The sequence below is a fragment of the Cupressus sempervirens genome, chromosome 11 (genome assembly GCF_028749045.1).
Source record: "Cupressus sempervirens isolate cs-2001-9-10 chromosome 11, ASM2874904v1, whole genome shotgun sequence".
Lineage (NCBI taxonomy): Eukaryota > Viridiplantae > Streptophyta > Pinopsida > Cupressales > Cupressaceae > Cupressus > Cupressus sempervirens.
Window position 1 is genome coordinate 509402848 of NC_143128.1, and position 12948 is coordinate 509415795.

The following is a 12948-nucleotide window of genomic DNA, read 5'->3' on the forward strand; positions in this document are numbered from 1 at the left end:
TTCCTATTTTGCTAGGTTTTTCCTACACTTTTAATAATCTCGCTTAGGTTAATAAAGCATGTCTTATTAGGTGAATGGTTGTGAGGTGTCATCTTCCTACATGTGAGCATCCATTAGCTATCTTGGGAAGATACTTTGCTATCTTTAGTCTGATAGATGGTTGCTCCTCATTGGTTGGTGTTTCCACCTCCTCCCTCTTCCTAGCCTATATAAGCATGCTACCTGGCTTGTATTTGCATCTCTTATTTTTGCATCCTCTTAATGCTATTTTGCTTCAAGCATTTGCATTACTCTCTTGGAGACTAACTCTATGATGGTATTTTGATTTTGTATCATTTGCATTCATAGTTTAGATATTTACTCTTTGCACTAGTTTTCTGGGTTATTAATCTTTTCAGATTCTAACATCTTCTTCATAAAACTCCATTATTTTTAAGAAATATCCTAGCCAACCACATGCATTAAATCTTCTTAATACTTCTACATCAAAAAGTAAAACACCATGTTCTACTAGTTCATGTCACTGTAATTGTTCTCCCATTTGTGTTTACTAATTTCAACCTCTTCTCTATTTGCAACAATTACCTTCTTCCCTTCCATGAATTGCAGACTCTTTTTTGAAAACCATGGACCCTTTTCACATTCTTTTCTATAAATTTCCATCATGAATAATACATCATGAGCAATAATAATGTGTTTATAATGGGAATAAGTCATAGATATGCAAGAATCATTTCAAATTTAATTTAGGTCACATCTTAGCCTTACAATGAGGGATTATTTGGGAATAAAGGTATGACACTTGACACTTGTGTACTATGGCAACTAGATTTTAATGAGAGAGAGAGAGAGAGAGAGAGAGAGAGAGAGAGAGAGAGAGAGAGAGAGTATATTTGAGGATCTTTAATGAATAAATAGAAATGTCATTAGGAATTAGTATCCTTCCCTACTCCATATGAAACATTGACATGTGTCCTCACTTGTCATACTTGGTATGAGGTACAGAATTGGCATAATGCTGTAACACAATATTTAATGTAGTTATAGATACAACCAACTAAATCTATGTGCTAAAAATGAATAAAATTTGAAAAGATTATAAATGCCAATTTGATCGTTGCATATGCCAAATAAAAGTTGGCAAGAGTGGAAGAATAACCACAATAGCATACATCAGTAGACTTGCTAAATTATTAAAAGCATAGGAAAATGATGATGTGGAAGGAGGGTGGGTGGTAGAGAAAGAAATGAGATTAGTTGGAAAAGAAGAATTTTAGAAATTGAATGGAGAATTGGAACTTTATGTAAACTTAAAATTTTCATTATGGACATGCTCAAAGGAATTTTTATTGAAGAATTATAGGTAGGATGTTGGCATCTCTTGCAACAGGAAGTGTTACTTGCTGTGCATTTGAAATTGGCAATTAAAATTGTTGTAGGAAGTCTTCTTTCATTTGGGGCTTCTTATACAACTTTAGCCAATATCTATTGACTAATCACTTGGATTTTACTGGATCAATTGTGGTTAATTGGATGATTCCATTTGCAAATAGATAGCTTATTTTATAAGGACCCAACCATCTTGTCTACAACTTGCCTAGTATGTCTTTAAATCTAGAATCATAAAGTAATTCCCAATCTCTAATTTGAAATCTCTTACTCTTAATGTGGGAGTCACACCATTGTTTCCTTTACTTTTTTATGATTTGAGTGCATTCCAAGGAAGACTTGTGCATTTCATCCAAAGAATTAAGATGCAGTTAGTGCTCTCTCAGTGTTGTAGGGAGATCAATGTTTAACTCTAGTGTTATTCTTAAAGTTTTGTGTTCAAATTCAATGGGTAGCATTGTTTCTTTTCCACACAATAATTCAAATGGTGTAAACCCTACAATGTTCTTCGATGTTGTTCAGTATGCCCAGACAACTTCTAGTAGTTTTTTGCTCCAATCCCTATGATGCAAATGAACTACCTTTATCAAGATGGTTTTTGTCTCTTTATTTGTAACTTCTACTTGTCCATTAGTTTGAGGTTGATAGGGGTTTGATTTATGATGTCTAGTAATATATTTCTTTATGATTTCTATGATTATATTGGAAGTGAATTAAAGATCTCTTCATAGAAGAATTCAACAACTTTATGGTCATGGAAATGCTTCATGGCTTTGACTTTAACCCATTTTGTTAGGTAGTCAGTGCATATAATGATATATTATTTCCCATTAGATGAAGGATCTATTGGACCAATGAAGTCCATGCCCCATTTTTCAAATGGTGTTAACACCATTTGTGGATTAAGATACATTTCATCTATTTTTGTTGGGTAGCCCATCCTCTGACATTTATCACACTTTTGTGTATAGTTGATTGCATCTTTATAAACTATAGGCCAATAGTAAATAGTTGTTAGAATCTTCAATGTTGTTCTCTTTGCTGCAAAGTGCCCCCCACATGGTTCATTATGACATGCATGTAGAAAGTCATATGTCTCATCTTCTCATACACATCTCCTCATAACTTGATTAGGCCTAGTGTAAAATAGTGTGTTATCAATCCAAGAGAAATGGAAGCTTTTCTCTACAAGTAGCTTCTTATCCTTGTAAGAGAAATGTGTTGGCATTTTATTAGCTGAAACATAATTAGCTATATCTACATACCATGGGGTTTGGATAGCAATATGAAATAAATTCTCATATAGAAATGTATCATCTATCAAAGTAGTATCTTCTTTATCTTGGTGGATTCTAGATAGATAATTAGCTACCACATTCACTTGCCTAGATTTGTCAATGATTGTGATATCAAAATCCTACAAAAGAAGTAGCCATCTTCCTAACTTGCTTTTAATGGTAGGTTTGTTCATGAGATACTTAATTGCTACATGGTTAGTATGAAAAAATATGGGATAACTAGTAATATAATGCCAAAATTTGTTCAATGCATAAACTACTACTAATAGTTCTTTTTCAATCATAGTATAGTTCAACTTTGGTCCATGAAGGCTCTTATTGATATAATAGATTGCATTTTCAAGATGTTGAGATTTTTTCCTAGGACTACACCTATGGAATAGTCAGAAGCATATGTGAGGATTTGAAAGGGAAAAGTCCAATTAGGACCTCTAAGTATTGGTGCAATTGTCAACAGTGACTTGAGCTACTAGAAGGAGTCGTCACATTCCTTTGTCTAGGAAAATTCAGCCTCTTTGATAAGAAAAGTATATAGAGGACTAGCTACCTAACTAATTTTTTTGATAAACCTCCTATAATAGCTAGCATGTCCTAGGAAATATCTAACTTCTTTTTTCTTTGTAGGAGTAGAGAGTGTGAGAATTACCTCTACTTTCAGAGGGTCTACCTAGATTCTAGCTTCAAAGATAAAAATGTCCCAATATACCTCTTCTTGTATCATTAGAAAGCATTTTTCACTATTAAGAGATAGGTTGTTTTCTTCACATCAGGTTTCCAAGGCTTCCTCAAATGTGAGACTATCATGCCCTAAATTTTACCAAGGCAAACACAACCATTTTTTTTTTTTTTTAATAATAATATTCTCTAAGTGGTCTAACTACTAAGATGGCAAAGATGATACTAATAAGTCATGAGTCTTAGGGCTAGTACAATTTGGTCACCAAGGTTTTTGGTTTAGTATTCGATATTGCCCTATAATAAAAGGTGATAATAATTAGGTGAAGTTAAGGTATGTATGAGAAGCATGTTCTTATATTTTAGTATGTTGCAAGGTTTATAGAGAAGCATAGTTCACTTAGTTTCAAGTAACATAATGCATGTGATATAGGTTGATGAGTTTTAGTGATTTAATTAACAAGTTGAGGTTTACTGGCTCACTAATAGTACAAGAAAGTAACTAGGGGTTCACAATAATCTAGAAATGTTGATCTCCTAAGTTAACTTTTGAAAGATTGGGGCTCAAATCAACTCACAACTATTTTAGTCATAAGAATTTCATAGGGTATCATGCCCTAGGGGTCCTTATGACTTTTTTTGTAGTCAATGTACTCCCAAGAAACTAAATATATATGAAGATATTTCATTACACCATCAAATCAAGGTCTTTGATACACACACACACACTATAGAACTACCCTTGATTATGATTAATGAATGTTAACTTCAATTACCTACAATTCTCAATGACTAAAAGAGAGAGAATGTGAGTAATAGTAGTTTTATCATTATTATCTTAACTAGAATCTTTCATTGAAGAAAGCTTCCTTCTAAAACTATGGTACGTTAAATTAAATCATTGTATCCCATTGCCTAAGGCTATCTAACATTTAAATTCCATAATACCAACTAACCATGATAATCTTAGCAACTTACTAATTATATACCAATGTGACTAAGATAGAAAGGAATTGATTTATATTATCATCTAATCCACCCTGACTATCATATTTTAACTTTCTGAATAGTAACCCACCATTTAGCTAGAAATCTATTAAATTTCATACCACATACACATATTTGCCTAATCCACTAAATAACATTTCCAATCCTACTTGACATCTATTCTAATCTCATATATATTATTATTCTATAATATATATATATATATATATATATATATATATATATATATATATATATATATATATATATATATATATATATATATATATATATATATATATATATATATATATATATATATATATATATATAATATTCCAATTAATTATTATATTACTACTATTAAAACATCATAAATTCTTATACTTACCCACTAACCAATGCTCCTCATTATTCTAACCTAGGTTGCTTCCTTCTTTCCACACGTGGTCTCCACATATGGGTCTTGAGGAAGGTTGAAATCTAAACTTAACTTAATCTCCAAATACTTACTTTATGGCATGATCTCATGTTAACCAAACCATACTTTGATTTCACCTTTTTTTAAATTTCCTTCACCCCATGTGGAATTCCTAAATTTGGAAACTTGTGCCACATCCTCCCCAAACATTTTACTAAGCTTTGCCCCTACCATTCAAGGAAATGTCAAACCAAGCTGACCCAATGTGCTTTTCCATTCATCTAGGTGAGTTCCAAACCAAAGGTGGTCCCACCAATGATGCATTCCCATGTACTCCTTTCTAGGTGACAAGTTTAAATGGGTGGTGGCCTGCCTAGGGAAATGTCCCTATCATAAAGAAAAAGGAGCACATTAAATAAACAAACTCCTCCATGTTGATACACAATCTTACACCTTGCAAGTTGTCTTTTTAAATGATTATTCCTTGTTTAATATGGTCCTCCCTTCATAGTTGGTGCTAGGTTTCCTTTTAGTATGTCATTCCCTTTTCCAAGATGAAGGCACTTGGGATTTGGAACTGATAGGATGTCAGGATGGCTCCCTCTCCAAAACTTTTATTACATGCCAAGTAAACTTCATGGAAGAAATCTAGGTGCTTGGGTAGGTAAGGTATAACTTTTTATATGTTTAATTATTGGATGAATATATTGACATGGTTATTATTCTATCTATTAATGTCATTTCTATTTAATGGTTTGATCTTTGTATGGAAATAGACCTATTTATTGTTTCTAATGGCTTATTCAAAATCATACTGTCTTGATTTTCAAGAAGTTATCTTAAAATGGTGATGGAAAAGACATACCATATTATTTAAATGCTTGCTAATTTCTCCTTAGCATATTCCTAGGTGGAATATTTTATTCAACTGTATTAACTGAGAATTATTTCCACATCCCATACAAATTCCAGAATGTTGAAATTGCATCTACAGCAAGTCTATTTTCTTCACACAGTATACTTATTTTTTTTTATTGATTTCCTACCTCTAAGCCTACAATATCCTTTATAGGTTATTACTATGCTAATTTGGAGTTACTCTACATACTTGTATAGTCTAGGTTGATGATTTTTATTTAACATTTAAATAATAATCTCAATGCAATGAATATATATTTCATGACAAGGTTTAATGTGAAACTATCTGAATTGTTCCTATCTCTACATTATGAAGTCTAGAAAACATTTGCTCCGGGATTAACATTATATTCTCATGAAGATTTTCAATTTGAATGTACTTTCACAACTATTATGCAATAGAACTAAATGATAATAACATTCAAGAAGGACAATCCTTTCTATCAATAAAAATTCTTCCATAATATCAAATTTGGATTTGGTAATCTTTTGCATATATAGAAGAACATCAAGTATTTGAAATCCTTAATTGATAGTCCTATCCAAGACAATAAAATGACAATATCATTACATTAATTTTCTCCTCCATGAGACTCTCTTGAAACACCAAAAGGTGGTGGAATCAATATCAAATATGCACAATAGAATACCTTCCACAAAACATGGATACTCACAACCTTTCTAATTAACAATTGAAATAACAATAACATTACTCTTACAATACATTTAGACTCACCAAACAAGATGAGGTTTGTTCTTTATCTCAACTCAAACACAATATCATCTCCTTCTCCTATGCACATGGGGAGACAATAGAACAAAAAAACTCCGAGTTTCCAAGATCATTCAAAAGAACTTGCAAATGATAGATAAAAATGATGAACCATGGAGGCTCACCTCCCAACCTAGGCCTCAAGGAGGCCACCCCTGCGCCAGGGGAAACAAGGTTCAACCTGGATACATTCAAAAAACATCACAATAATAAGAACCAACATGAATACCGCAATTTAACAACACATTTACAATCCCCAACCAAGGCTTGGACAATGATTCACAAATGGAATCATAAACATTGGGTGAAGGTGGGCTCTTCAAGGAGGAGAATGCCATATCCTTGTGAAACAAAAAATCTTGCAATCACAATATTTCCATGATGATTCCAAGAAACATGCCACAACAAAGCTATTAATAACACATGCCTCAACAAGGCTATCAATATCACATTCCTCAACAAGGCTATCAACACTTACTCCTGTTCACATTTCCTCACTTATATGTTCCATAGAACAATAGAAAGGCATATGGCTTCAATGGAGTCCATACTCCCTAAAAAATATCCCCTCTCCAAGAGAAGGATTTCTCAACTCCAATGAAAATCCCAACTAACCCCTTCACCCCAAGGCTTCTCTTCCCTCCCAAGGGTGAGTGAATCCTTCACACCCAACACAACACATAATCCACAAATACAAATTCAAGAAACAAAATTGAATGCAAGTGAATCCAACATGGTCATTTACATACACAACAACAACTACATTCAAATGAAATGCATACATCTTACATGAACATTCTTTCATTTTCCTTCTTTAAACTTTCATGAGATGAGAGATAACATGGCATGAAGCACTAACCTCTTTCCAAGCTAAGGTTATGAAAAATGGTGATGGAGAGATTCTCTTCTTTTCTTCCAAGTTTCTCCCTTCAAACCCTCAATGTCTCTAAAATTAGAGAGTGGGTGAACAACCACTAAGTTTGGAACAAGCTCAATAAAAGGACCTCCACTTCCATCCCCACCTACCTCTCTTACAGCCTTGTACCTTCCTACCAATAAGAATTTGACCAAGTGGTGGGATAAGGAAAGAAGTCATGTGACATTTTGATTTTCGAATTGGCTGGAAAATGACTAGTTGAGAGGGTCTCCTAAGTCCCTTAGACCAACTTATGGGTATATTTAGACCCCCAATCCATACTACTACATGTGGGTGACTCATTTTTACCAAAGAAACACTTGGGAACCACTTTAGGCTCTGTAAAGTTCTTATCAAATTTAATTTGAATTTTGTCATGAAGGTGACTTATCCTAACACTTTCTAAGGTGGGTTAACTTAATCTCATAATGAGTTTAAGTTTAGGTTAAGTGACTTCATGTCCAAAATCCTATGTGACATGCCATTTACACATAAACAACACAAGTGTCAAATGACACACACACATTAAATACTTACACATCATGATGACATGTTGCTAATTAACCATGATCTTTAAACTTATAACACCCATGCAAAATCACATTACAAAATAAAAACATTACAATGAGGTTTTGAATCTTCCAAAGATTCACCTTGGCTTTACCATGTTCACATAGGTTTGAACCTTGTTTCCTCTAACAATTCCCATGGTTCAACTTTCCTGCACACTCAACTTAAACATCAGTAGCCCAATGAAATAATATAGAAACACATATAAATAAGTGTAGAATAATCCAACATCACATAATTCGCATTAACATATAAAGTTAAATTTCATCTAATCATTTCCATAAAATATCCAAAATGTTGAAATATCACATGTGTATCAGCAGTTATATTTCTTAACATAACCAATTATCATTCTAAATATTATCACAACTCTTTCCAACATAACAATGAAACTCTAAGGTCCTCTTTACTAAATCATGAAAACATATAAAATGGATCTTAGCATATATGTCCTAAGTGAAAATCACTAATATGAAAACTTGTTAATTAGTATCCTTCAAATCAAGTCAAGCATAGTGAAATTCCTAGCAATATCCCTTTATCACATTACGAGGGGCTTGTGTGTGAGTTTCTAGGGTTAATTCCTCAGACTATTAGAATGTTCCCATAATTATGTCATAATAATTTAAAACCAATTTTTGAATATAACCATAAGTCTTGTTGTCATTATAACCTACATTCATTGTTGTTCTCACTAGAGTGAATGCTAGTTTATCTTTCCTAATTACCTTGTAGATCATACCTTAAATCTCATGACCAAGTTCTCATCTTGAACATATTGAGTCTCATTTTCATGTGGTCTTATCTTGTTGACCTAATGTTATTGAGTAGTTTTTACACTTATATTAACCAAAATCTACTTCAGTCTCCAATAGGCTCTCATAAATCATTATTAGTAACAAAAATTTTAATCATAACTTAATTAACTCCTAATCATATTTATTTCATCAAGATATATAATAGGGTACTAGTGTGGGCCTTACAGACACCAAATGTAGTGAAGTCATCCATTTATATCTCCATGCAATCATGTGATATGTCAGCAAAGATGTTGATTACAACTCTCTAGAAAGTAGTAGGTTCATTGCATAAGAAAAATGGTAATATAGAATAGGTATTGTACCCCAATGAAATGTAAATATAGTTTTCTCTTGATCTTCTAGAGAAATACTTATTTGATTATATCCACTATATATATCTTGAAATGAGAAGTATTTTTTCCAGCCAAAGTATCCAAAACTTTATCAATAAAGGGTAAAGAAAAGTGATCCTTCTTTGTGGCATTATTTAATTATCTATAATCTACACATATCTACCACATCCTCCTTTATTAGGTACAATAACTAATGATGATGCCCATTTTTCATCAAAGATTAGATAGATGAATCTAGCATCTAACCATTTTTGTAACTCAATCTTTACTATTTTGCACAATGCTGAATTGATTCTCCTCTGAGGCTGATAGAGTGGCAAGCTTCCATGATTGATGTAGATCCTATGGGTGTAGATTTTAGGGCTCAATCCTACCATATCCTTATAATCCAAAGCAAATTCTTTTTCATTTTGATTGAGGAGGTTGGTTAACAATTCCAATTTTGATAGGGACATCTTGTTGTTTAGATGGAGATTATGATGAAGAGAAAGTTCTATAGTATTTATTAATTCTATCATTGAAACTTCTATTACTAGATTTGTAGTTACTTCACTTAGCAATAATTGGTCAATTATCTCATGGCTTGCTAGGTAGTCATAGTCTTCATAGGTATATAGCTTTAAGACAAAACTTTCAATAATATCTCTAGCCACTATACACTCATTGGTAAGAATGCTCTAGACTACATCATCTTCCTCCTACATTTTTAGAAAAGAGTGTCTATGCAACATCATGAGCTGAGCTACAAAATTTATTTCTTTCTCTTCATCCCCTAAATCTAGCCAAATAGGTTCTCCCAAGTCTGGTTCGGGTTGGGCAGGTGGATATAGTTCTAGCTTCCTTATGGTTTGACCATTTGAAATTGTAAAACTACCTAATCTACAAAACATTTTAGCATTAGTGGTGGCTAACCAAGGTCTCCCTAATATGATAGGATAGCCAACAATTTTTATTTTGGGTGATAGGATAAGAAAATCAAAAGGGTATTCCCATGAATCTAAAGTCACTATCACATCTTCTATGATACCATCTGGAGTGGCAATTGAACTATCTACAAGTTGTAACATTGTGGGAATTGTTCTTAAGCATTCTATATGTAACCTATGCATTGTATCTTTAATCATCACATTTATTGCTGCTCCTAGATCAACTAAAGCATTTTTCATAGCTTGTCAATTTATGATCAGATTAACTATTGGACTACCAAGATCTAAATACTTTGGTGTCACTACCTTCCCTAACATGATATCTGGTAATTTCTTGACATCATGGACTATTTGAGGATCTTTCTTCTTCTATCTTGGATTTATAAGGCATGCTTCCTTAATAGCTATTCCATAAAGAGGTACATCCTTGATAGCTTGGAATAGAGGAATTTGGATGTGCATGTTTTTTAGCTGCTCAATAATATCAAATGTCTCTTACTCTTGGGATATAGATTTCTCTTTATTTAGCCTATGTGGAAGGGAGCATTCATCGAGGTATGGTCATTAGTCATGCTAGGTACATCAATTTTTGTGTTGGTATTTGAAAATATAGCTTTTGGAAGTGGTGCTATAGGAGTCTTTGCAACTTTTGTGATAATAGGGTATTCTAGTATAGGCAAGGTTGTACCTAATCTCAAATGGATATTAGATATCTCTAGTGAATATGTAGGGCACTATTGAGTATCAATAGTGTATATTTACTACTATTTTTTCTTATTGTTTAGATTTGGCAAAGATTGAGTGGGCAATTGGGTTGGCTTAGGATTATAATTATTTATTGTAGGAAGTGGCATTATTGCAAGTTGTTGGACTAGAGGTAGTAGTTGTGGGTTACTAGGATTTTGGTTAGGCCATTATGGAGGCCCCTTCCATTGGTTATTTTTTTACCAATTTCCTTGCAATTGCTTCCATTGATTCTACTAATTTTGGCACTAGTTATTTTGCTGATTAGGCCAGGGATTATTTTACTAGTTTTGCCACTAGTTATTTTTCTAGTTTTACAATTGGGAGTGTTGGTGTGATTTTCATAATATAGAAAATTTTTGATATTTGGGTGAAAAATCAGTTATGCCTTTGTTTTGTGGTGCCCTCGTTTCCAAATTTTTGAAAAAAGGTATTTTCTTCAAGATTTTTGGTGGGGCTTTTTATCCTAATGTTTTATTTATGACAAAATGCCTTTGGTAAACCTTTCATGTACCTTTAATTGCAATTTTTTGCTTGAAAGGATGCCAAGTTGAAGTGTTTTTCAATCACCATTAATCTATCAGAGATCAAGGGTCAGTGCATCCCTGCATTATAGAGTTGTAGGTTTTTAAGTAATGCGGGGAAGCGCATTTGCAACACGTAGCCCCTGATGTTTTATGAGATCCAGTATGCCACAAAAGCTCTTGTATGTCAGCTTTGTTAGTACTTTTGCACACATTTTGTTTTTCCATGATATCATTGGTGGATTCATCAATAGAGCTATGAAGATTACTTACCAAGTAGTATTACTGTTGATCTTTTCTTGATCAACGGTTGGCACATCCCCGCATAATAAAGATGCAAGTTTTTAAGTAATGCGGGGAAGAACATTTGTGATGCGTGGCAAAGTGGGGTCAAGTATTTGTATTTCAATATGCTACATTGAAAACAATTGATGATGTGTAATGCTAGGTATGCATAGAAGGGTTTTTGGCTGCTTAATGAAGGTGAAAGTCTTATCACCGTTGATCCTATCTTGATCAACGGTTGGTGCATCCCCACATAATAAAGATGCAAGTTTTTAAGTAATGCGGGAATTTGTGATGTGTTTCTATGATGATGTCAAACACTTTCTTGCTCAGAAGAAGATACGGTATCCACTGGTGTGAAGTGTTGTCAGAAATTATGAGCTAATATGGTAGTTTCCTATTGGTCAATACAGCTAGTTGGTCATTAATACAAAATGGATTATTCCGATCGTCGATCTTGTCTTGATTGACAATTGAGGCATCCCCACATTATGAAGATGTAGGTTTTTAAGTAATGTGGGGAAGCGCAATGGTGACACGTAGCATTTTTCTAAAAAGACTGTAAAGCTTGTTATTTTTAAATCAGGAACGTGCGATCTGATAAAATCTATGGATGGGATTCAAATTTGAGTACAAATTGTAGGCAACGGTTACTAAGAGTAAATGTGATCCAAACTTGGTGCGTGCAATTTTAATTCATAAAAAGAACCCACGATTTTGCCATTAATGAATCACCAAAGCACAGAAAGAAAAGGGCATTCAAGATTTCAGAGCTAAGGCATGCAATTTCTTGGTTAATACTCCAATAAAATTGTAGAAGACATCATATAGTGCAGAAGTGCAATTTTTGGTGAGTAAGTGCTCTGTGACTTTTTGAGTAAAATTTGAAGCATCTGCTGTTGTGAATTTTCCAAAGTTTCATTAAAATGCCGCCCCAAAAAGAGTTTACTAGACAAAAAGATTATCTAAAACGTTTAGTGCATGATGATTTTCTTGAATAATTCCCCTTATCAGTGCATGAAATAACTAAGGGAAGGAAACTCATTCCAAAAAACCCTAGATTAGTTGTGGCAGAAGGATTTTATGACAAAGCTAATTGGATAAGCAATGCCTAGGTTTCCATGGGAGGTTTGAAGTTGTTTAAGAAATGGTTTTCAGAGCAAAAATTGGACACTCCTACGAGCAATGTATGGGAATTTGACATTGGAAAATTAGTAGTCCCCAGTGTCTTCTTTGATAGTGATTTATTGATGGACCTGACAAAGAAGTATGACCCTATCACAGGGTGGGTAAAAAATCATTTAGGGGCCAACCTTTTTAGGGTTTTCCCTGAGCTATTCAATGAGGTTTTCAACCTAAACCCTAACCAT